General features: G+C 42.1%; 1 protein-coding gene across 5 annotated transcripts in view; it reads right to left on the bottom strand.

The window, feature by feature from the left end:
• The window catches only part of LOC106574279 (double-stranded RNA-specific editase 1), a 60,718-nt gene extending 34,353 nt beyond the window's left edge, over nucleotides 1-26,365 (bottom strand). For all 5 annotated transcript variants that reach the window (XM_045697588.1, XM_014150072.2, XM_045697589.1 and 2 more), the window contains exons 1-2: nucleotides 26,096-26,365; nucleotides 14,440-14,527 (exon numbers count right to left, since the gene is read on the bottom strand). The gene's annotated coding sequence lies outside the window, so the exon portion shown is untranslated. The remainder of the gene's footprint in view (nucleotides 1-14,439; nucleotides 14,528-26,095) is intronic.
• Nucleotides 26,366-26,634: the final 269 nt, after the last annotated feature.

Genomic DNA, 26,634 nt, shown 5'->3' with positions numbered 1-26,634 from the left:
AGGGTAATTTGGTGCACCAGTGATTCCATTTGATGCTTTATGGTGCCTGATGTTTAGGGTAATTTCCCTGTGCATAGAGAGACTGTGGTCACGAGTGACAATGGTTTGAAAACTCAGTGTATTCGACAGAGTATTGGTACAGTTTACAGAGTCCATAGTGCTTCTAATTGCCAAGGAAATATGACACAAAAATAATAATTAGGGCACATTTTGTGGGAGCCACATGCAAATAGCACCTGCACTAGCTCTATTTTAAAAAAGACTGGATATCTCCTCACAGAACCATGCAGAGAAACCAAACATTCCCAAAGTCTAATGTATGAGAGGGTCTCTTTCTGAAGGTGACCCTCGTAAAGGGCTGATAGAGCTATCATTGTCCACAACCAGACCACAGAATGAGAGCGAATGAGAGGAGGAATACCATTTTGGCAGGTAGAAGATTGCAGTTAAGAACACACTTGCATATTGTACTGTGTGACGATGAGCCGATGGATTTTTTTTCCCACCTTCTTCCTGAGGGAAGTTCACTTCCTCACTCGTCTGTTCCGACCCCTCGGCCTGTACGCCTCCCTCCCGATCCAGTACACTTGTCCAAACTCTTCCAGTTGTATGCCTCTTGAACGAGCAGGGCGAGCCCGTCATCACATCAACACAACTCATGTATGGAAATCAAAACAAATTCCTGCATAGTGAAGACGGAGCGTGGAGTAAGCAACCGTTGATGTTGACTCACTGTCAGAGTGCTTTGCTTTCGGACAGTCCTGATGATGAGCAGTCTGGGGTGGCTCTTTTAAACACGTGGGATTTAGTGTATACGGCCACTTCATTACAGTTTCACTTAATGGAATTCATGTTAAATTAAACGTTACACTGACGCTACATTAGCGTTACATTGACGTGACATTAACGTTACACTGTGACGACTGTTAAGTATTGGTGTGTGAAACTTATACAGTAGCCTATGTAATGTTAGGTTCATTTACAAGCAGAGAGAAACATTAAAGACATTCTCTGGTACTTTAGCGACTAAGAAAGCATTTTTTTAAACCTCCCACTTTGGGCTGGATTTGTCAATGTGTAGTTCATACATGCATAATCTATGAGCAGAATTACTGTCATACCTCAATTTGCCACAAAATCCCTAGTTTTGAAAGCGACCGTTTTCTTGAAGCTGTGCCATGCCATTTTCCCTACATTTCCCCCCCACCTTGGCAATTTGAGTTCTATCCAATGAGGTTCAGCCCCTCGCATTTAAGTGACAGCTGGCAAGAGCTCTGCCCAGCGTTATCCAATGAGGTTGCAGGGCAGGCCCAACAACTCAGTGGACACAGCAGAGAGAGAGAGAGAGAGCAACGATGTGGCGCACATATCTGCACATATATGATGTAGTACGCAATTTTCGGGGACCACTTTTGGCTCGTGATTGCTATTTTCAGAACTACAGCCTTCCCTGTGGCTCAGTTGGTAGAGCATGGTGTTTGCAACGCCAGCATGGTGTGAACAACGCCAGGGTTGTGGGTTTGATTCCCACGGGGGGCCAGTACAAAAAAAATCTATAATAATATGCATGAAATGTATGCATTCACTACTGTAAGTCGCTCTGGATAAGAGTGTCTGCTAAAATGTAAATGTCTAAGAAGTATACAATAATCTCTTTATGGGGCAATCTGCAGTTAAGCGGTCACCCACCAGCTCTGATTTGGTAAACAGATGAGGGATGGGACTGGAAAAATGTTACCCCTCTAAAATTCATAGACAGAGCTATGGATGCAAGGACTGCCCATCTGAGATCAATATGATAGTTTTAACCATGTTTTAAGGCTATACAGTGGCACAGTGGTCTAAGGCACCGCATCTCAGTGCTAGGGGCGTCACTACAGACACCCTGGTTTGAATCCAGGCTGTATCACAACCGGCCGTGATTTGGAGTCCCATAGGGCGGCGCACAATTGGACCAGCGTTGTCTGGGTTTGGCTGGTGTAGGCCGTCATTGTAAATAAGAATTTGCTTTTAACTAACTTGCCTAGTTAAATAAAAAAAATGTTTTACATTGTTTACAAACAAAGGAGTAAAACAAGCTTTTATTTTGGGTTCTGATTGGGTAAGACAACTGAACTAAGCTTATGAGGAATTTATTAAGTTACATTCTTCAAAAATGTATTCTTCAAAAATATAGTGAATTTAAAAGTCCAAAAATGGATGCCGCAATCACAGATTGCACCTTTAACAATCTGGTTTACGATACTGAGCCGATGCACAGGCTCCATTAAATCACTGAGGTGACGGTCTCTACAGAGAATGACTCCCTTGGGACCATCAAACCAGTTTTCCTGCTCTGAGCAGTGAAACGTATGACTGAATATTATGGATTTCTTTAATGCACAAGAGTAAAATCCCTATTCATCTATTCACCGCTGGTAACATCCCTTTTAAATGATGATGGCATACTGATGGAGATATATGGCTATACATATTCTGCATAGCTATATCTGAAATACTGCATTGCTGCAACAGTAAAATAACAAAATATTTCTATGTTTTATTGTCACATACACTGGATAGGTGCAGTGAAATCTGTTGTTTCACAGGGTCAGCCATAGTAGTACAGCGCCCCTTGGTGCAAATTAGGGATAAGTACCTTGTTCAAGGGCACATCGACAGATTTTTCACCTCGGGTATTCGAACCAGCGACTTTTCAGTTACTGGCCCAACGCTCTAAAGCTTCTAGAACACCATTATATTGTCATTGATAATACACTACCACTATGTCTGGTGTAATTATCATAGGACAGGCCTACATACATATCCGACTGTACACACGATACATGCATAATCAATTGTTCATACACTGTAACGGAAAACTGTCATTTATACAGTCATTTTGAGTATTATCAACAGTAACATACTCTGAAATGTTTTACTGCAGCATACTGTAAATTATGGTGCATTGTGGGAAAATGTTGTGGGCGGGGAAAGAATTGCTGTATTTCCAATGGTACTGTAATCATGCCCACAGAATACAGTACCGTATCTTTGTAGCGCCAAAAACCTTTTGACAACTAGTAGGTGCATGGTTTGTTGTTTCTGGCTCATTATGAACATATGTTGAGGTGTGCCTTGTAAGAGGCTATATTTGTTGCACCCGTAAGTGAGAATGCTGTAACCAATTGAACTCCTATGTGGTTACAGTGCCCCATCAATTTGTATAGGGGACAGAATGGAGTGGCAGCAAGTCTTAAACCTTAAATGGTTGAGCAATTTCCCATGTCCTTTTGTTCTGTTTTGCCCTGTAGTTGCTGCCAGGATGGAAGCCTTCATTAAGACCTCTAGAAGTGCCACCAAATATTCATTAATATGGTGTAATGTGTAAACACTTTACCTAGCAACCAACCTGCTTGCACCAATCGCTTGTAATTACAGTAAAATACTGTGAAATACAAACCCTCAATGAATTTCATTCATTCATTCTGATTAAGGTAGCATTTACTTTTTTACAGTATAATACAGTACATTTTACGGTATTGTATTGTGTCATTACACAGTACTTGCTCTGATACCGTATTTATATTACAGTAGGTGTACTGTAATATGAAATACAGAATTTTACTTGCCACCTAGCTGCCTGTAAGCTACTGTGAAAATCATGGTAACCCCTTTAGTGTAGGGATACATACATAACCGATTCAAGGAAACACAGTAAGGGCAATGCCTGCCCTGCACACTACATTACATTGACATTTTAGTCATTTAGCAGACGCTCTTACCCAGAGCGACTTACAGTAGTGAATGCATACATTTCATAAATTTTTCTTCCGTACTGGTCCCCCGTGGGAATCGAACCCACAACCCTGGCGTTGCAAACACCATGCTCTACCAACTGAGCCACACTATATCTCTATAGTGCACAGATCAGCATGTTCCTAACAGGGTGGGGCTCACAGGGCCAGATGGCGCTTCTCCTGGTTTCTCTGCATTTAATCTGTTTTCCAAAAATAATTTCCAAGAGTGGAGATTAAGATTCAGGGGATTATATTACTGGGCCTACTGTATTGAGGATGAGCACCTGCAGTGGGGGATGGCAGAAGAAAATAATCCACACAGAAATAAATAATTTGCCCTGAAGAAATAATAGAGAGATCCAGGAGAGGATGCTCGCCCCACTGCATCAGAATGCCTTAACATCCTGGTTGCTCATATTTAAATGATTATGTGGAAAACGGTGTAGCCAATAGCCATCACTCCTAACCTGTGATACCCGGAATAATAACAGGGTTAACTGAAGCATGGTTTATTACACTTCCTAGAGCTCTTTTACACAACACCAGAGAAACCTCACAGACAGGCCTCTGAATTTATGTTGATGTCACCTTTCTGTGTTATTTCCTGTCTGAGTTCACTAACCATCAGGGAAAAAACAAGTCCCGTAGAGGCAGGGAGTACAGTACACATTCTTCTTCGCCCCTCAGGTAGTGGAGATTTTTCACCTTTATCCTTTTACTGCAGTGAGCTAAATCATGGTCACACAGAGTGTTTCTTGGTAGTCTTGAACAAATACTTTGAAACAAAAGTATAAACCTCACACACATGATTATGGGCTTAAAAGCCTGTACCATGTCAGATATTGAGTTGAACTGTATTACATTTTGAGTTTGCGTTGCAATATTACACTTTATATACATCACAGAAGACTGAAATATAACAAAACCGTTTGACATAGAAACACCAGATTTTCAGTGTTACATATTTTGGTTTTGTTTATTAATGATGAAAAATACGAATAACGTTCTACCGATGAGGCCACTAGAGCGTGATTTGGTCATTTGACTGCAGGAAAAGGCTACTTGGTGAGACAAGGTACTGACTGCTATTGACCTGTCTTCTGACAAACATCATGTAGTATGGGAGGTCTGAGTTCTTGGTCTGTATTGACACTGTCTAAGGCTGCGTTTACACAGGCAGCTGTCACGTTCTGACCAGTAAAGGGGTTATTTGTTATTGTAGTTTGGTCAGGACGTGGCAGGGGGGTGTTTGTTTTATGTGGTTCGGGGTTGTTGATATAATTGTTTATGTAGAGGGGTGTTTGTTTAGAGTATTCCGGGGTTTTGGTCTATGTTCTATGTTAGTGTATTTCTATGTTCAGTCTAGTCTATCTATTTCTATGTTTAGTTCATTGGGATTGGGCCTTCAATTGGAGGCAGCTGTTCCTCGTTGCCTCTGATTGAAGGTCCTATTTATAGGGGTGTGTTTGTTATGGGAATTGTGGGAGGTTGTGTTTGTGCATAGCTGTGTGTAGCATGCATTACTGTTTGTCGTCTGTTCGTTTTCTTGTTTTGTTTGATAAGTGTTCTAAATTAAGTTATAATGAGCACTCAACCCGCTGCGCCTTGGTCCACTTCCTACGACGGCCGTTACAGCAGCTCAATTCTGATATGTTTTTTTTTTCACTAATTGTTCTTTTGACCAATCAGATCAGCTCTGAAAAAGATCTGATGTGAAAAGAGCAGATAGTGGGAAAAAAATCTGAATTGGGCTGCCTTTGTAAACACAGCCTAAGAGTATAGCTGATCTAGGTCAGGTCTCCCCTGTCCAGATAATCTTATTTATTATTATCTAAAAAGTCACCACTCCTACACTTTATTAATACCTTCTGACTTGTGCTCCTTCTCAAAACTAAAATCCAAAAGGCAGCAAAGTGTCCCTCTGGAGTCATTTTACTCACTTCTGTCAATACAAACAACAGTGTTTCCACTTAGACAGATGGTTTCTGATGCATTAAGAGACACAATGCATCGAGCGGTACCAGTCTCCATGTAACTCTACCGTACTCTGGGGACTCATTCACTGTAGTGGCCGTAAAGAGAAAAGCTCATAGAAATGAAAGCGAGATTTCACTTTGTCTGAGACCAAGAGCCAGGCCATGAAATCTGCCTTGCTACAGATGTAGCGTCTTAATTTGAGCCAGTTTGCTACAGCGGGAAAATAATCCTGCAGCAACAGGAAACGTGAATTATTATGTGAATTAAAATTAATTGACATTTTTGTAGGGGTTGATACATTTTTCGTTAGGACAAATCAAATCGGAAATTTCAAAGCGGGAAATTACCAACTTTAGAAACCTTTTTTTTTTTTTACTCTAATACACTACAAATGTGCAATTCTCAGCAACAAAAGAGTGATCAAATTAAGGACACAAACAAATAGAGCCTTTAACTTTGAAAAACGTATGCCACTTAGCAGACACTTTCTTTATCCAAAACGACTTACAATAGAATATGATCCAAGAAAAGGATGTACTCCCATTGCTGGGAGTGTTAAGCAATCATGCAAACACGGCCCTGGACCAAGGACCATAAAACATAAATGTAACCTTTATTTAACTAGGCAAGTCAGTTAAGAACAAATTCTTATTTACAATGACGGGCTACCAGGGAACAGTGGGTTAACTGCCTTGTTCAGGGGCAGAACGACAGATTTTTACCTTGTCAGCTCCGTGATTCGATCCAGCAACATTTCGGTTACTGGCCCAACGCTCTAACCACTAGGCTACCTGCCGCCCCCAAAGACCCTATCCCTTTTTGACTTAGCTTTTCTAGCAGGCGGAATTCAATGTTCTTCTGGACAGACTTAAAAGCTGCTAAACACTCTCTCAAGGACACGCCTGTAGAAGCAGGCAGTACATTTGGCTACCAAGCAGGTCAGGAAAAGACCCCAGGGGGGTGACACCACCACACCTCCAAGTTCAAAATGTCCTACAGCTGTGTAAATAGCACTTAATAAATATCCAAAACATGCAGAGTGAGTGTAAAAATCAGTCTGAACCGATACCATGTGTGGTGTGTTATAAATCAGAAAGGGGTGGTAAATGGAGCAGCAGAATCCCTGGTGGACAGAGAGATGTCTGGACAACATACACAGCCGACACGAAGCAGCTCAGGCTGGAAGAAGAGGCTAACATCTGATAATGTACTGCTCTAGACACTATTTACTATTTATGTTGTCTGTCTGCTGCCACGGCCCACATCTGCACTTCGTTTCACGCACACACGCGCGTGCACGGACACATGCATGCACGCACGCACGCACGCACGCATGCACACACACACACACACACACTGGAGGTGGATGATCGTGATCGAAAGGGCAGCAGTGGGATGCAGTGGCTCACACCCTCAGAAAAGCTCCAGTCCCAGGCCTGTCTAGTCCACATTGCTGCAGTCATTTGCCAATGGAGGCCGCAGACAAACAGGCCTCCGACACACTGACAGGGAGAGAGGGGAGCGAGACAGAGAACGGCTCTCCCCTCAGGTGGCGCAGTGAAGCAAAACCACCGTCAATCCCTGAGAGACAGGAGAGTGAGGTAGAGCGTGTTATGTTTGTGAGGATTCAATCTGTTCTGTCAAAGCAGTCCAGCCATGTCCAGTCCAGCGTGCTACTGGACAAATGAAAGCCGACAGAGAGCAGTAAATAAAACGCAGGAAAAAAAGTGTTATTTGTCACATGCACAAGTACAGTAACATGCCTAACCTGTGAGCCCTACCCAACAGTGCAGTATTCAATATCCAAAAAGTATAACTATAAGAAAATGTAAATAAATAAAAACACGAGAAATACACTATACAGAATATACAAAAGTATGTGGACACACCTTCAAATTAGAGGATTCGGCTATTTCAGCCACACCCGTTGCTGGCAGGTGTATAACATTGAGCACACAGCCATGCAATCTCCATAGACAAACACTGGCAGTAGAACGGCTCAGTGACTTTCAACGTGGCACCGTCATAGAATGCCACCTTTTCCAACAAGTCAGTTCATCAAATGTCCACCCTGCTAGAGCTGCCCCGGTCAACTGTAAGTGTTTTTATTGTGAAGTGGAAACGTCTAGGAGCGACGGTTGCAACACTCACATTCCCGAGTTCCAAACTGCCTCTGGACGCACAAGAACTGTTCGTCGGGAGCTTCATGAAATGCCTTTCCATGGCCGAGCAGCCTCACAAAAGCCTCAGATCACCATGTGCAATGCCAAGCGTCGGCTGGAGTGGTGTAAAGCTCGCCGCCATTGGACTCTGGAGCAGTGGAAACGCGTTCTCTGGAGTGATGAATCCCGCTTCACCATCTGGCAGTTGCGTTTATATTATTGTTCAGTATATATATATACAGGGTTAGTTCCAACACCATATTTACAATGTGTAGGGATAATGGATCGATAGAGGTAGACATGGTTAGGGGTGTGAGTAGGCAACAGGATATAAGACAAACAGAGTAGCAACAGCTTGCATAGTGGCTGTGCGTGTGTGTAGAGTCAGTATAAATGTATGTGCATATTACGTGTGAGTGAGGAGGTGATGGAGTGAGTGAGTGTGTAAGCATGTAGGGCCCTGTGAGTGTGCATAGAGACAGTGCAAAAATACAAAGAAACGGTCAATAAAGATACAAGGTCAACTCAGATAGTACGTGGAGCTATTTTGTTAGCTATTTATCAGTGTTATTACTTGGGGATAGACGCTGTTCAAGAGCCCGTTGGTGTCAGACTTGATGCACCGGTACCGCTTGCCGTGCGGAAGCAGAGAGAATAGTCTATGGCTTTGGTGGTTGGAGTTTTTAACGATTTTCCGGGCCTTCCTTCCTTCCTGATATAGATGTCCTGGATGGCAGGGAGCTCAGCCCCAGTGATGCACTGGCTCCAGTGAAATAAGAGAGGAAGTATTTGATGTAGATATGTACACTACCGTTCAAAAGTTTGGAGTCACTTAAAGATTTCCTTAGAGATTTCCTCCTACAGAGGCCCATTATCAGCAACCATCACTCCTGTGTTCTAATGGCACGTTGTGTTAGCTAATCCAAGTTTATAATTTTAAAAGGCTAATTGATCATTAGAAAACCCTTTTGCAATTATGTTAGCACAGCTGAAAACTGTTGTCCTGATTAAAGAAGCAATAAAACTGGCCTTCTTTAGACTAGTTGAGTATCTGGAGCATCAGCATTTGTGGGTTCGATTACAGGCTCAAAATGACCAGAAACAAAGAACTTTCTTCTGAAACAGAGTTCCTCTGTCCAGTGTCTGTGTTCTTCAGTGTCTTAATCTTTTCTTTTTATTGGCCAGTCTGAGATATGGCTTTTTCTTTGCAACTCTGCCTAGAAGGCCAGCATCCCGGAGTCGCCTCTTCACTGTTGACGTTGAGACTGGTGTTTTGCGAGTACTATTTAATGAAGATGCCAGTTGAGGACTTGTGAGGCGTCTGTTTCTCAAACTAGACACTCTAATGTATTTGTCCTCTTGCTCAGTTGTGCACCGGGGCCTCCCTCTCCTCTTTCTATTCTGGTTAGAGACAGTTTGTGCTGTTCTGTGAAGGGAGTAGTACACAGCGTTGTATGAGATCTTCAATTTCTTGGCAATTTCTCGCATGGAATAGCCTTCATTTCTCAGAACAAGGACACTTCTTTGGTTACTACATGATTCCATATGTGTTATGTCATAGTTTTGATGTCTTCACTATTATTCTACAATGTAGAAAATAGTAAAAATAAAGAAAAACCCTGGAATGAGTAGGTATGTCCATACTTTTGACTGGTACTATACATCTGTGGAAATATCTGTCTTATTGTTCTATCTGTGGTGTTAGTGTGTGTGTGTGTGCAGGAATTTGAGTGTAGGCATGATAGGTGCATATACATGTAACCAGGGCTGAAAAGTGACTGGTAGCAGGAATATATAAATACTGATGATAATATATTAATGGTAATATACACATGTTAACAGGGCTGAAAAGTGACTGGTAGCAGGAATATATAAATACTGATGGTAATATATTAATGGTAATATATACATGTAAACAGGGCTGAAAAGTGACTGGTAGCAGGAATATATAAATACTGATGGTAATATATTAATGGTAATATATACATGTAAACAGGGCTGAAAAGTGACTGGTAGCAGGAATATATAAATACTGATGGTAATATATTAATGGTAATATATACATGTAAACAGGGCTGAAAAGTGACTGGTAGCAGGAATATATAAATACTGATGGTAATATATTAATGGTAATATATACATGTAACCAGGGCTGAAAAGTGACTGGTAGCAGGAATATATAAATACTGATGGTAATATATTAATGGTAATATATACATGTAAACAGGGCTGAAAAGTGACTGGTAGCAGGAATATATAAATACTGATGGTAATAGATACATGTAAACAGGGCTGAAAAGTGACTGGTAGCAGGAATATATAAATACTGATGGTAAGCAGTGTAGTGGTAGTAATAAATGTAATTAATAATCATTTTAGCAGCAGCTTAAGTGTGAGGGGGAGTAGTTGTTAGCCATTAACAGCGTTATGGCCAGGGGATAGAAGCTGTTTAGAGCCTTGATGCACCTGTAACGCCTGCCGGACAGGAGTGTGGAGAACAGTCCATGTATCTTGGTGGCTGGAGTCTTTGGCAATTTTTCAAGCCTATCTGAGACACCGCCTGACATGTACGTCCTGGATGGCTGGGAGCTCACCCCCGCCGCACCACCCTCTGTAGGGCCTTCCAGTCAAGGGCGGAGCAGTTGCCATACCAGATGGTGATATAACCAGTCAGGATGGTCTCGATGGTACAGCTGTAAAAGTATCTGAGGGAGAAGAGGCACTGCCGTGCCTTCTTCACGACCGTGCTGATGTGAGAGGGCTTGGATTTATTGATCCCTGTTCTGTGTTGGTTTACCTGGAAAAGGGCTTTATTTGTGTATAACTGTAAAAAAAAAAAAGGCCCTTCCTTTCAGCCAATCAGAGTGCTTGAATGGACATTTGGACTCTGGCTTCACCCACTCTAGCTCAGAGTGTTTAGTGGTGTTCCAAGAAGAAGACGCAAGTTTTGGCTGACAACCAAGTTGACTATTTACTCTAGGAACATTGTGCGTGCATCCAAGAAAAAAACAAAAGACATTCTGAGTATCACAAGTCAATTCCTGAAAAACTAAAGAGTGTGTGTGTGTGTGTGAATACTACAGTGGCAAGAAAAAGTATGTGAACCCTTTGGAATGATCTGGGTTTCTGCGTAAATTGGTCATAAAATTAGATCCGATCTTCATCTAAGTCACAACAACAGACAAATACAGTCTGCTTAAACTAATAACACAAATTATTGTATTTTTCTATATTGAATATATAATTTAAACATTCACAATATAGGTTGGGAAAAGTATGTGAACCCCTAGGCTAATGACTGCTCCAAAAGCTAATTGGAGTCAGGAGTCAACTAACCTGGAGTACAATCATTGAGACGAGATTGGAGATGTTGGTTAGAGGTGCCCTGCCCTATAAAAAAAACACACACAATTTGAGTTTGCTATTCACAAGAAGCATTGTCTGATGTGAACCACGCCTCAGACAAAAGAGATCTTAGAAGACCCAAGATTAAGAATTGTTGACTTGCATAAAGCTGGAAAGGTTTACAAAAGTATCTCTTAAAGCCATGATGTTCATCAATCCACTGTAAGACAAATTGTCTATAAATGGAGAAAGTTCAGCACTGTTGCTAATCTCCCTAGGAGGGCCGTCCTGCAAAGATGACTGCAAGAGCACAGTGCAGAATGCTCAATGAGGTTAAGAAGAATCCTAGAGCGTCAGCTAAAGACTTACAGAAATCTCTGGAACATGCTAACATCTCTGTTGACGAGTCTACGATACGTAAAACACTAAACAAGAATAGTGTTCATGGGAGGACACCGTGGAAGAAGCCACTGCTGTCCCAAAACAACATTGTTGCACGTCTGAAGTTTGAAAAAGAGCATCTGGATGTTCCACAGCGCTTCTGGCAAAATATTCTGTGGACAGATGAAACTAAAGTTGAGTTGTTTGGAAGGAACACACAACACTGTGTGGAGAAAAAAGGCACAGCACACCAACATCAAAACCTCATCCCCACTGTAAAGTATGGTGAAGGGAGCATCATGGTTTGGAGCTGCTTTGCTGCCTCAGGGCCCGGACAGCTTGCTATAATCAACGGAAAAATGAATTCCCAAGTTTATCAAGACATTTTGCAGGAGAATGTAAGGCTATCTGTCCGCCAATTGAAGCTCAACAGAAGTTGGGTGATGCAACAGGACAACGACCCAAAACACAGAAGTAAATCAACAACAGAATGGCTTCAACAGAAGAAAATGTGCCTTCTGGAGTGGCCCAGTCAGAGTCCTGACCTCAACCCGATTGAGATGCTGTGGCATGACCTCAAGAGAGCGGTTCACACCAGACATCCCAAGAACATTGCTGAACTGAAACAGTTTTATAAAGAGGAAGGGTCCAAAATTCCTCCAGACCGTTGTGCAAGTCTGATCCGCAACCACAGAAAACATTTGGTTGAGATTATTGCTGCCAAAGTAGGGTCAACCAGTTATTATAACCAAGGGTTCACATACTTTTCCCACACTGCTATGTGAATGTTTATACGGTGTGTTCAATAAAGACGTGAAAATGTATAATTGATTGTGTGTTATCAGTTCAAGCAGACTGTGTTTGTCTATTGTTGTGACTTAGATGAAGATCAGATCAAATTTTAGGACCAATTTATGCAGAAGTCCAGGTAATTCCAAAGGGTTCACATACTTTTTCTTGCCACTGTATGTGTGATGGTGACGAAGATAAAACTGTGAAGCATCCATACTAGTCTTGCCAGACAGCCTGTATTGAGTCAGGACCTTAACAATCAGCATTAACTGCTAGCGGGTGATGGCATCTGAAGCCAACCGCTCCGTTGAGCTCCCGCTTGCAGTTTGTTCAACAACCAACCTGAATAGAACGATAAACTAATGATTGTAGACAGTAGAGAACTTTATTACTAATGACTGCATAGGCCTGTATTACACAGAGAGAGATATTAGTGCCTGAGGCACTTCCTGTTCTTACACCCAATAGCCTTGAGTTATTGTGACAGTAGCCTAATTCAAATGAGAATCCACCCCTCGGAAGATGAAATACGTTTCATAGGCAGTTAAGCGCCGCACTTAAGCTGTCGTGGTGTTCCACACTCATCACAATTCTCACCAGGAAGGGAGAAAAACATACAGTGAAGCAAAACCTGGTATGGATGGTTGCTGACTTGCTCAGATTTCTAGCCTCATACAGTTAAAGAAGGCTATCAACACTCTTAGAGGATGACTGTAAGGGACAATGAAATGTGCGGTAAGCAAATTGCTACTTTTGTAAACAGTCTGTCTTAGCAACTCCGGGTTAACATTACTGTACTATAGAATTCGGTTATTAGTTTTAACTAGACGCTTTACCCGAAATGACATTCAGAGGACTGATAACTCAAAGCCGCGTCATTAGGCTAAGTCCCTTTGTTGTACTGCAACGTTTTCAGCAGGAGGACAGAGCCAGCCAGAGAATGTGACCGGTCAGGTTAGCGTGTTGGTGGAGAATAATGACTCTACCCAGACCACCACTGAGTAACGCCACACAGCGCACACGAAAACTCCTTCCCTTCCTCCCGCCAGAGGGCTAGGGGTGCGGCGCAATGACTCAACTGTGGCTCAGTTGGTAGAGCATGGTGTGTGCAACGCCAGGGTTGTGGGTTCGATTCCCACGGGGGGCCAGTACAAAAAAAAATAAAAAATGCATGAATAGAAAATGAAATGTATGATATGCATGTATTCACTACTGTAAGTCGCTCTGGATAAGAGCGTCTGCTAAATGTCTAAAATGTTAAATGTAAATGCAAATCGGGGCAGGGAGGTAGAGGACAGGGGGATGGGGGTTTGACTCAGCAAGTCTAGCATTCTCCAACAGGGCAGAGCAGTGCTGCCCGCTACCCTGTCATGTGTCCTATTCCCCCTCTTATCTGAGTCCCGCTGGTCTGACTAAGGGGACCGGGATACGAGGCTGCTCTGGCCACTGGTAGCCCTCAAGGACCCTGTGTCTAAGTAGAGGAAACCCTGGTCACGTGGGGGGCCCTCGTGGTGCCTTCAGCCTGGTACTGAACCACAGTGATACCAGATAAACGACTCACCTATAGGAGGGTACAGAGCCACCTGAAGCTTTACTAAGAGGTGTAAACACTGAGAAACAGGGTATTTAGACTCTTCCAAATGTGCCATGTCTAAGGGGGCAAACACAACAATGGATTTGTTTAAATAATCCATCATCAAAGTAACCCCTGTGTGACTGCACATTCTCATAAACCAAAAAGCAGGGATTTCTTCACTTCATCACAGGAAAGCGATCTCTTCAATAGATCCTCAACAATTCTTCTGAAATGTATGCATTTGCCACAGACATTATTTAACTAGAACTAAGCAGCTCCAAGCAACCACCGTTCTATCTTACTGCTTCAGTATCTTACTCTCAGACTCTCACAGTCTGAACCAGAGAAAATGACTGTCTGTTATGAATTCTATTTTTATGGTCTGAAAAGCCTTCATAAAGCCACAGATGATATCTTAGTTACTCACAGTATATTGGAGAAGAGAAGCAGAGAAGTAGATCAGGGTCAAGGGTCATCAAACAGTTTACTCACTGTTCTGCCAGTTCAGTTCATCCCTGTAAAAGAGCAATACAGCAATGTTAAGTAAACGGCGTTAGTAGCCCGCTAAACTAGAGCCTCTGACCTATACAAATGTAGGATCTTAATTTGAGCCAGTTTGCTACAACAGGAAATGTGAATTATTATGTGAATGACAATGAATTGACATTTATTTTAGGGGATGATACATTTTTCGTTAGGGCAAGTTTTCATTTCCTGCTGCACAAAAGAGTGATCAAATTAAGATCCTATATCTGTATGAGAACTCAGAGAACAATGGGGTTGCTGGGTAGAACCTCTGTCGTCTGTTAATGCCCTGAAGCATGGTGGCCAGGCTCACTCAGCTCAGTTTATCAAAGAGGGTTTTAATACAGATTGGTAAAGTAGGGCATGGTAATGAGAGAATAGTGCCAGGCTAATACTCTGATAACTCTGCTGGCCACTTCACATCCCCCTCAGGGGAGGGACTAGAGAGAGTGCAGGTCTATAGAGTGGGACTAAAATAACCACTTTTTTGGACAGGATTGACACTCTCATGTCAATGTTCCCTCTAATTTTCTTCGGCACTGAGCATATTTCAGGTCTACTGAGCTCAAACTTGAACGTTGTGAAAATTCTGTGCAAATTCCAGTGTGTGCTTACTGTGAACACTGAGGCTATACCCTGCTTTAAGTTACAGTTTTGACAGTGGCCAAGTAGGCTACTGTGGCTATCTGATCCTAATGTAGGCCTACCAGAGTGGCCTACCATCAAAAAAACTATGGAGAAAATGCTTCCCATAACTTGGAAATAGCTGTTCAATCATTCAGACTACAGTAGCAGCCAATGTGTGGTGCTCAATATAGGCCTACATTCCATGAGACTTTTGAAGAAGAAAAAAATGCAGGGCTTGACATGAACCTGTTTCTCCACTTGTCCTTCAGACAAGGAGGTGACTGAAAATGTTGTTGTCTTGTTTGATGCAAGAAACCACTTGACCATTATTACAGAGAATCAGACAAATGATGCTACCCTCTTAGCTTTATTTTATCCTGCCTCAAAATACAACACTGCCCCTTTTAAGACAAATAAAAGCGGTTTTCTGTTCTACCTGATAAGGAATTGCACCCACCTGGTGTCCCAGGTCTAAATGAGTCCCTGATTAGAGTGGAAGAATGAAAAAAAAATCTGTGGAACTGGCTTCCAGGTCCAGATTAGGATTTGATGGACACATAGCAACCACAAAGACAGACACACAATCACCAAGTCCAGTGGGTCTACTACTCTCTTTGCCGACGTGATGCCCGGCACCAGTACAGCACTGGCGGGTCAGACTAGTGGCAAACAAAAGACCGATGTTCTACCTTGTTGAGCAGCAAGCCCAATCAGAGACACATCTGGCTGGTAATGTGACCGCGACGAAACCCTGATGAAGGCGGCTTCGCTGTCCAAACGTTGATTGTTGTTTATTACATCTACTGCACTGGAGCCAATGAGAGGGCGTTGCCTAACTTTTCGGGTAGTGCTACTGTGTCAGTCATTCACCCTCTGTGGTTCTAAGGTGGAGGTAGGGGGTTCCTGGCTGATTCCCTCCCAGGAAAAGGAACGGCCAGCTGAGCACTCAACCTGACCTGGCTCTGCACTGCACTGCACCTGACCTGCAGTGGTGACGACACTGCACCAGTCCCACGGTACAGTCCTGGTCATAGTGACCTACATCTCTCCACCGCTCTCGATTTGAGCATGATGGATGTAGCCCTGCACTAGCACAGCGGCAGGCAAGGAAGAACTCCCTAGAAGGAAGAAACCTCGAGCGGGACCAGTCTCAGAGGTTCACTCTTAGAACAAAAGGTGCTATCTGGAACCTAAAAGGGTTCTTTGGCTGTCCCCATAGGAGAACCATTTAGATGAACCCTTCTGGTTCCAGGTAGAACCCTTTTAGGTTCCACGTTGGACCCTTTGAACGGAGGGTTCTACGTGGAACCCAAACGGGTTCTACCTGGAACCAAAAAGGGTTCTCCCTGGAACCAAAAATGGTTCTCCTATGGGGACAGCTGAAGAACCCTTTTGGAAGCCTTTTTTCAAAGAGTGTAGACAGTGGCGTCTTATCAGCCATTCATCTCCCTGTAATGGGGATACATCAACCAACATGTCCTCTGATACCATACACTGTCTGTTGAAAACAGGAGGGCCAGACAAGCTGCCTGCCACAGACTCAAAGGCCTTATTAATACCAGCCCAACATAATATATAATTCATTGAGGCTGAATGGCTACAAGTGCAGGGGCAGCTGTGAGGGATCTGTACAGAACAGGAGGCCATCGCTCTCCCCGTGTCACAGAGGATCCGGCTGGGCTAGCCTATAATACTTCATCTTCTCAGTCAGCGCTGCGGAGAGGTAGAGAGAGAGAGAGAGAGAGAGAGAGTGAGAGAGAGGAGTGAGAGAGAGTGAGGGAGAGAAAAAGATAGGGATGGAGACAGGAGAGAGAGGAAGGGAGAGAGAAAGAGAGAGGGAGAGAGAGAGCGAGAAATAGAAAAAGAGAGAGAGAGAGAGAGAGAGAGAGAGAGAGAGGCCAGACCAGACTGCTGAGACTGAATTGTAGGGAGACCATACTGAGGATCATTTGTTAACCGCTTTACACCACACGTGATATACAGTACACAGATAGCAGGAACTTGCACATGCATGTCTTGCATTGTTTATTCTTATTCACACTCCCATCACAAACAAACACAATGGCATGCACGCACATACACAAACAGTGTGAGGAACACTTGCTGAGATGCTAGGGAATCACACAGTGTTGATCTGAGCGGTGTGTGTAGGATCTGTTTAACGGGCACCGTGTCTCCTGGCCTGTTCACCGCACGCACACACACACACACACACACACACACACACACACACACACACACACACACACACACACACACACACACACACACACACACACACACACACACACACACACACACAGTCTTCCGGCCTGTTCACTATCTCTATTAAAGAGACCGGTTATGAATCATTAAAAAGGACCACAGCACCATATTACAGACACGGGCACAACCCCCATGTTAGAATAATAACACAGGGGGGACAATCGGGAAGTGAGCAGCAACCGGCTCTGTGTCACAGAGGGGAGGAGGGAAGAGGTGACGCAGGACACTCATTTGCTTGTCTCATCATGTGAAGGAGATCGGATCATGCATGATATCGAAACTGAACATATTAGTTCCCCCCCCCAAGACAAAAACGACAACGATGTGAAAGGAATAACGTCTAGCCTGTGTTTACCCACTGAACGACTGTAACGATGTACTAACGTCATGATATTTGTTGTCTGTAGCAGGTGCTGGTTTGCTAATAACCGCGGTGGTCAAATGAGAGATACAGGGGGATCCTGTCTATTGAAACAGCATTAAAGGCATCCTGTGGTTTCTTGGCTTTGGCCAAGCATCTCCAGCAGGCAGAGATAACATTTAGGAGTCCAGTAATGAACCAGTGTCCTTTGTTCCCCGGGTTGATTAGAGTGTTGGAGAGAGATGAAGGCGGAATGGAGAGAGAGAGAGAGAGAGAGAGAGAGAGAGCGGGAGGGAAGAGTGGGACCACAGCCAGTCTTCGGAGAGAGGCCTCTGAAACCCAAACGAGCTCGTCGGCAGTAACTCCAGTCCTCAACCAAGAGGAGAACAGTGGACACAATGTACTACACAGTGACTTCTACTATTCAACTTTTTTCTCACATAATGATCACTCACATAATGATCACTCACATAATGATCACTCACATAATGATCACTCGCCCTTGTGGATCGAAGAGTTTATGTTTCTTCAGTCATTTCCGGTAAAATATTTTCAAGGTTACTTGAAATTCAACGTCTTTTGACCCACGGGCTGTGTAGCCTGGCAGAGAATTACTGGATCAACTCAGCCGTCAGTCATTCAGTCAGTCAGTCATTCCGTAGCTCTGCGCCTGCGTCGTTCCTCTGTGTGATTGCCTCAAATAGAGGAGAGCCCTCTCTCGCTCTCTCCCTATTAGCAAGTTAATGAAGTCAAGGGTAGCGGTATAGCAAAGCAGTTTGAATATAAACTGAATAATACAAACAGGCATATTTGCATATTGGTTTAATTTTGCCTTTCAGTAATGTAGACGGTGTGAAAAAAAACAAGCATTTCACTACACCAGCAATAACATCTGCTAAATATGTGTATGTGACCAATAACATTTGATTTGAAATGTTTTGCCCACTGAGCACCCGTAGCTAGTACCCGTACCTAGTACCAGTAGCTAGTACCCGTAGCTAGTACCAGTAGCTAGTACCCGTAGCTAGTACCCGTAGCTAGTACCAGTAGCTAGTACCCGTAGCTAGTACCCGTAGCTAGTACCCGTAGCTAGTACCAGTAGCTAGTACCAGTAGCTAGTACCAGTAGCTAGTACCAGTTGCTAGTACCAGTAGCTAGTACCAGTAGCTAGTACCCGTAGCTAGTACCCGTAGCTAGTACCCGTTGCTAGTACCAGTAGCTAGTACCCGTAGCTAGTACCCGTAGCTAGTACCCGTAGCTAGTACCCGTAGCTAGTACCAGTAGCTAGTACCAGTAGCTAGTATCCGTTGCTAGTACCAGTAGCTAGTACCAGTAGCTAGTACCCGTAGCTAGTACCCGTAGCTAGTACCCGTAGCTAGTACCCGTAGCTAGTACCCGTAGCTAGTACCAGTAGCTAGTACCCGTAGCTAGTACCCGTAGCTAGTACCCGTAGCTAGTACCAGTAGCTAGTACCCGTAGCTAGTACCCGTAGCTAGTACCAGTAGCTAGTACCCGTAGCTAGTACCAGTAGCTAGTACCCGTAGCTAGTACCCGTAGCTAGTACCAGTAGCTAGTACCAGTAGCTAGTACCGGTAGCTAGTGCCCGTAGCTAGTACCAGTAGCTAGTACCAGTAGCTAGTACCCGTAGCTAGTACCGGTAGCTAGTACCGGTAGCTAGTACCCGTAGCTAGTACCAGTAGCTAGTACCAGTAGCTAGTACCCGTAGCTAGTACCAGTAGCTAGTACCGGTAGCTAGTACCCGTAGCTAGTACCCGTAGCTAGTACCAGTAGCTACTACCCGTAGCTAGTACCCGTAGCTAGGCCTACATGTATGTGAAGAGGGACTTGAGTTAAACTAGAAAGGTGAGAGAGGACACTGGACAGAAGCTCAGGGAGGGATAACAGTGAGAGGCTGTGTTATATTGATGACAAGGCAGAGAGTCCAAGGGCTGGGAAGGGACAAAAGCACCGCTCTTTTCTTTGCTGCAGTGGAGAGAAGCTTTCTGGTGAAGGGCAAGAGGTTGGGAGGTCTACACTGCTCCTGTCCTGAGAGGGTTATATGATCACCCTGTCTTAAGCTCTGTCTAGTCCACCGTCCACAGCACTGATGATACATTGTTATACAAGCCAGTTGGTCATTTTAGAAAAACCCTACTAAAATGTCACACAATGGACATCTGTCAAATAAATCTTATTTTCCATTCGTTTACCCATCAGTGTTGGTGTGCCTCCCTCTCATAACCTGTTAACATGACAGCCATATACGATCATAGATATTCCACAGATAGCAATAGAACAAAGTAGCCACTATCACTTTTAATAAGTGAAGTGATGGCATTCTCTCTTTGCAGTGGCAGTGTTGGTGTTATCTGAGAAAAAGGAGAGGAGGATAGATAGAGAGAGAGAGCGAGCTTGGAGGATAGAGAGAGAGAGAGAGAGAGAGGATAGATGGAACAAATTCTTATTTACAATGACGGCCTACCGGGGAACAGTGGGTTAACTGCCTTGTTCAGGGGCATAACGAAAGATTTTTACCTTGTCAGCTCAGGGATTTGATCCAGCAACCTTTCGGTTACTGGCCCAACACTCTAACCACTAGGCTACCTGCCACCCCTATATAGCTAGCTAGAGAGAGAGACAGATAGAGAGAGGGGGAGGAGAGAGCGAAAGCCAGAGGAGGAGAGAGAGAGAGGGGAGGAGAGAGAGAGGGGGGATAGATAGCTAGAGAGAGAGGAGGAGAGGGGGAGTAGAGAGAGACAGACAGTGGAGGAGAGAGAGAGGGGAGGAGAGAGAGAGGGGGGGATAGATAGCTAGAGAGAGAGAGCGAGAGGATGAGAGGTAGAGAGACAGAGACAGAGAGAGAGGAGGGAGAGAGAGGAGAGAGAGAGAGGGGGGTAGATAGCTAGAGAGAGGAAGATAGATAAAAAGAGGATAAATAGAGAGAGAGTGGGGAGGATAGATGGAGAAATGAACCTGGAGAAGAGTCCCCTAAGCAAGCTGGTCCTGGGGCTCTGTTCACAAACACAAATAGACCCCACAAAGCCCCAGGACAGCAACACAATTAGACCCAACCAAATCATGATAAAACAAAAAGAGAATTACTTGACACATTGGAAAGAATTTACAATAAAACAGAGCAAACTAGAATGCTATTTGGCCCTAAACAGAGAGTACACTGTGGCAGAATACCTGACCACTGTGACTGACCCAAAATTAAGGAAATCTTTGACTATGTACAGACTCAGTGAGCATAACCTCGCTATTGAGAAAGGCCGCCGAAGGCAGACCTGGCTCTCAAGTGAAGGGCATTTTTGTACTTTAACTATTTGCATTACAAAACTGCATATATACATAATGACATTTGAAATGTTTTTATTCTTTTGGAACATTTGTAAGTGTAATGTTTACAATTTATTTTTTATTATCTATTTCACTTGCTTTGGCAATGTAGACATATGTTTCCCATGCCAATGAAGCCCTTAAATTGAATTGGCAAGACGCTATAATGGAGGTTTGATTCGTTATAGAAAGAGGCAGTGAGCCATGCAGTAGAACCGCACAGTACAGCCCTGCAGATAAGCAACTCTATTTGTACAATATTGTGGCTGTAAAACAAGGCAGACAGGCTAATATGCTAACAAGCGACACTAATCTTCATGAGGCTTAAATTGATTCCTTTACAACAGATCTGTTGTTGTCACCAACACTAACTCACACCCACCCACACACACAAATCCCCAATTACAATCAAATGGAGAGAAAACAAGTCACCTTGATTATAGTATTATTACATATTATATTATTAACAGTGTACAACAATGAAAGAGTGAAGGTTGCCTTATATCCCTACAAAACACAATGAGAAATAATTGAAAGAAGCCAATAACACTGTTGCCTGATGCTGAGAAATATGGCCACATTGAAATTCATAGTCGTAGCCCTGGGCCTACAATTTTTTCCCCCCCAAAAAATGGATCCAAGTTTGACAGAGTATTTTCCTTCGCACAAAACCCCCAGCTCTTATCAGTAATTACAAAGGATTCACTGTTCTGTTCTCACAAATCATTTCCTGCCATTTAAATGTCACAACGAGTGTGACAGAGTGGAAAACAACACAGCTTTTCTTCTTCATCACGTTTTACTGCTCGCTGCTGTGTGTGTGTGTGTGTGTGTGTGTGTGTGTGTGTGTGTGTGTGTGTGTGTGTGTGTGTGTGTGTGTGTGTGTGTGTGTGTGTGTGTGTGTGTGTGTGTGTGTGTGTGTGTGTGTGTGTGTGTGTGTGTGTACATGTACATTAACGTGTGTCTGCCATGCCAGGCCTCACCCTCAAATCAGCAAGACTGTTGAAAGGTTGCAATGAGCTGACTTGCCTAAATAAAAAGCCCCAAGTCGCCTCACTCTCGACAGCTATAAATACATCAATGACTTCCGCAAAAATGGTCCTAAGGACCACATGAAAAACACAACCTGTTATCATTCCATGACAATCTCCTCACGTAATGCTACAGCCATTTGACCAGTAGTTGTGTTTTTTTCTCCGGCAATACAATACAGCCTTTATCCATTTGACATGAGAGCACATCATGCCAGGACATTATGAGAAAATCTACATTACGACCCGGAGAATTACAAATGCTGTGGTGCATTATAATCAGTTAATGGGGACTAGTGATGTGGGGGGGAAATCAATACAGTTACATATCGGGATATTGTTTTTGATGATTTATCTTATTGTTTTGGCAATATCTTAATATCATTTTTGCGCTAGTTTGCTGTACCTGCACCAAAACTCCAGTGAAGCTTGTTCTCCATCTTCTTTTTAAATAGAGAGCCCATTTGTTTTCAGCACTTTTATTTCCATCACTGATCAAAACACATTTTCTCATGGCTGTCTCTTGTCCGCCTGTAGCAGATATATGGTGAGCAATATGTTTGGAAAATCAAATCGCAATAAAATTACAACACATCGAATCGTGAGAGTTGCAGTACATACCTTATCGGCACATACTGTAAATATCGTGAGAATATCGTATCGTGAGGTCCCTGGGAATTCCCAGCACTAATGGAGACTTCATTAATTTACTGTATAAAAGCCTTGGTCTTTAAGCTGTTAAATACCTACATGTGTTCTGCATTATTGGGGCATCAACAAATAACACCATCCATGACAAATGTATTGTTGTCTCCCTAGAAATCGCACAATTGTCCAGCAACGTGAATAATCATTTGTCCTCCATTTCTGTTCCATAAAATGGTTTTATACAGCAGAGTAGCAGGTCCCCATATTAGGGATAGTCTCATAATAATGATGAGGACTAGAAATGGCTTACTATGGAAGTTAAAGGTCAGAGAGACACATTAACTGATGGAGAGGCTTCACAACAAGTTCCTCTCAAATCCATAACCTCTAGTTCTGACTACACTCTCCCCTCCCCTAATCCCTACTTGTCCAAAGCATCCTTCTCCTCTAAAATCACTCATTTGAAGCCACTAGTCTACTTTAAAGGGGCTTATAGAATCACAGAAAAGGCCTCTCGAATGTAGGTGGAGAGGACTTTTAGCTGGCCATGTCTGTGCCTATCGACGGAGAGCTTAAGCACTTTTCAAAACATGTTTACAAACTACAATAGGTAGTCTATATATATATATATATATATATATATATATATATATATATATATATATATATATATATATATATATATATATATTGTATATATTTTTTTTTAATCAAACGTTCAAATCTCCAAGTCTCTCAAAATTGTTAGGAATTTGTGCCGCTAGTGTAATTCAAAAGGCTGATTGTGGACCTTTTTATTGAAGAATTTGTTTGTTTTCTATGATTTGTGTTTTGCTTTTCATGCATTGATGTTAATATTGATGTGTATAGTGTATATTGATGTGTATACTGATGAATATTGATGTGTATATTGATGTGTATATTGATGTGTATAGTGTATATTCATGTGTATACTGATGTGTATAGTGATGTGTATATTGATGTGTATAGTGTATATTGATGTGTATATTGATGTGTATAGTGTATATTGATGTGTATAGTGTATATTGATGTGTATATTGATGTCTATAGTGTATATTGATGTGTATATTGATGTGTATATTGATGTGTATAGTGTATATTGATGTGTATAGTGTATATTGATGTGTATATTGATGTGTATAGTGTATATTGATGTGTATATTGATGTGTATAGTGTATATTGATGTGTATATTGATGTGTATAGTGTATATTGATGTGTATATTGATGTGTATAATGTATATTGATGTGTATATTGATGTGTATATTGATGTGTATAGTGTATATTGATGTGTATATTGATGTCTATAGTGTATATTGATGTGTATATTGATGTGTATATTGATGTGCATAGTGATGTGTATATTGATGTGTATAGTGTATATTGATGTGTATATTGATGTGTATAGTGTATATTGATGTGTATATTGATGTGTATGGTGATGTGTATATTGATGTGTATAGTGTATATTGATGTGTATAGTGATGTGTATATTGATGTGTATAGTGTATATTGATGTGTATATTGATGTGCATAGTGATGTGTATATTGATGTGTATATTGATGTGTATAGTGTATATTGATGTGTATATTGATGTGTATATTGATGTGTATAGTGTATATTGATGTGTATATTGATGTGTATATTGATGTGTATAGTGTATATTGATGTGTATAGTGTATATTGATGTGTATGGTGTATATTGATGTGTATATTGATGTGTATGGTGTATATTGATGTGTATATTGATGTGTATGCTGTATATTGATGTGTATATTGATGTGTATACAGGGCTCATCTGTAAAAGAGACCTTGGTCTCAGCATTACTCCCTATCAAAATAAAAAATGAAATACAACTTCAATCAACAATAAACCAAGATGAATAAATTAAAGAATTTGATCAATTCACTTTTTTTTTTAAACAACAAAGATAAATCTCATTACTGAAACGATACAGAATAAAAGATGCAATTTAATAAAAGCAAGAATAAAAGCTATTTAACTATTCTACACAACAACCAGAGACTCAACCAGGTTTATAAACGCACAAAGTTTGCATAGAGCACTGACCTTGGTAACACACTGAAACACCAAATAAGTCAATTGAGGATGTTTGGAGCCCTAGGCATTAACCACTAACTGTCAAAATGCCAATAGGTTGACTGATTGAAAAAACATACATTTTTGTCCACTGGTGCTTTGTTTGGAGTGTGGCGCTGTGAAACTATTTACCCTATGTGATGTCTTCATTTCCTACTTTAAACCTGACCCAAGATAAGCCAATCATGTTTTTGATGAAAGAAAATTGGAGAAAGTGTAATAGATTCATTTCAATGTACTAAACATTGAACTTAATAGGGAATGAAATCAAAAAGCGTTTAAATAACAGACAAAAAAAAGTGCTTGAATCAACAACAAAAAACTCCTGGACCAAAGAGAAGAGGTATTCAGCAGAGTTATTCATGCTATAGCCTACATTAGTAATAACACATTTTACCTATGTTTAGTGATTCTTTCTAAAGGACAGCAATCACTTTCAGGCTACAGGGCAGCGTGTAGCCTAGCAGTTAGAGTGCTGGGCCAGTAACAGAAAGGTCGCTGGTTTGAATTCCCATTGCTACAAGGTGAAACATCTGTCGGTGTGTCCTTGAGCAAGGCACACAGTAACATTGCCATAGCATCCTAGTCGTGGATGTATACAGCACTGTAGCCTATTTAGGAAAATGTTAACTTGTATGCCCTTGTCCACACCTGCCCTTATGGAAAGTCAAACTACAGATGCAATTGCCATTTAGCCTAATAATTGTGACCTCTTCTGGTATCAGAGAACTGTTATGTGGTGAAGAGGTGTAGCAAGGTTCCTTTCAAATAAAATTAAACCATCCCATGATGACGGAGATTTGACTGAAAGTTTCTAATAGGCCTAATATCACAGTTAATCTATTTAGAATATAGGCCTGATGATCACCATGGTGATGCTAGGGGATGCTATCTCTGTAGTGATGGGAATAGCTACCTTAATTAACACTGCATGCGATGTGAAATCCAAAATACACAAGTTTTTTTTTTTTGGGTTTGGGGGGGGGTTATGCAATTTATTAAAGGACATTAATATAAACAAAGCGTGTAGCCTAGGCTACTGCAATTCACCAGAATGGCTATTTGAACAGATATGTAGACGGTAAACTATAGCCTACGTAGGATAATATAATAAAACATGACTAATCTCGTATACAATACATCATATAAGACGCCGGTACTTACAGTATCTGAGGCAACCAAAGAGGAATTGTTCTTCTCACAGCTTGATCAATCTACAGTCCCTCGTCCTCTGTCAAAACCCGCTCACTAGACAATTGACGCGTGATGTGTGTCCAGACGCGCTTACGCTGAATACCACTGAGCACAACAATGGTGATGGACCGCAACGAAACTTGGCAGGCAAAAAAAAAATCTACGCAGCCAGAAATAAAAATTAAGAGAAGCACCGACTTCATTGGATAAGGAAATGTTGGAGCGATGCTGTTGCTTCCTTATTGGACACAAGTCAGACGATGCATGTCCCGATTGGATAGGAGAAAAGAGGTGGATACGAATAAATTGGACAAGATTGGTGAACTTTGACAAATGAATTGCGCACGGCGATTGGACACAATCATCCTCATCGCTGACTGTTTTCAAACGTGTAACTATTTAAATGATTCTGACATTAAATGTCTGTATAGATCATTGATAAAGGCTTTATGCACTATACATACATGCTTCACAAATAATTTATCAGTAGTCATCATATATAAAGCATT

This window comes from Salmo salar, chromosome ssa16 (assembly GCF_905237065.1).
Source record: "Salmo salar chromosome ssa16, Ssal_v3.1, whole genome shotgun sequence".
NCBI lineage: Eukaryota > Metazoa > Chordata > Actinopteri > Salmoniformes > Salmonidae > Salmo > Salmo salar.
The sequence above is the reverse complement of the archived record's forward strand: the minus strand, read 5'-3'. Positions and strand labels throughout refer to the sequence as shown.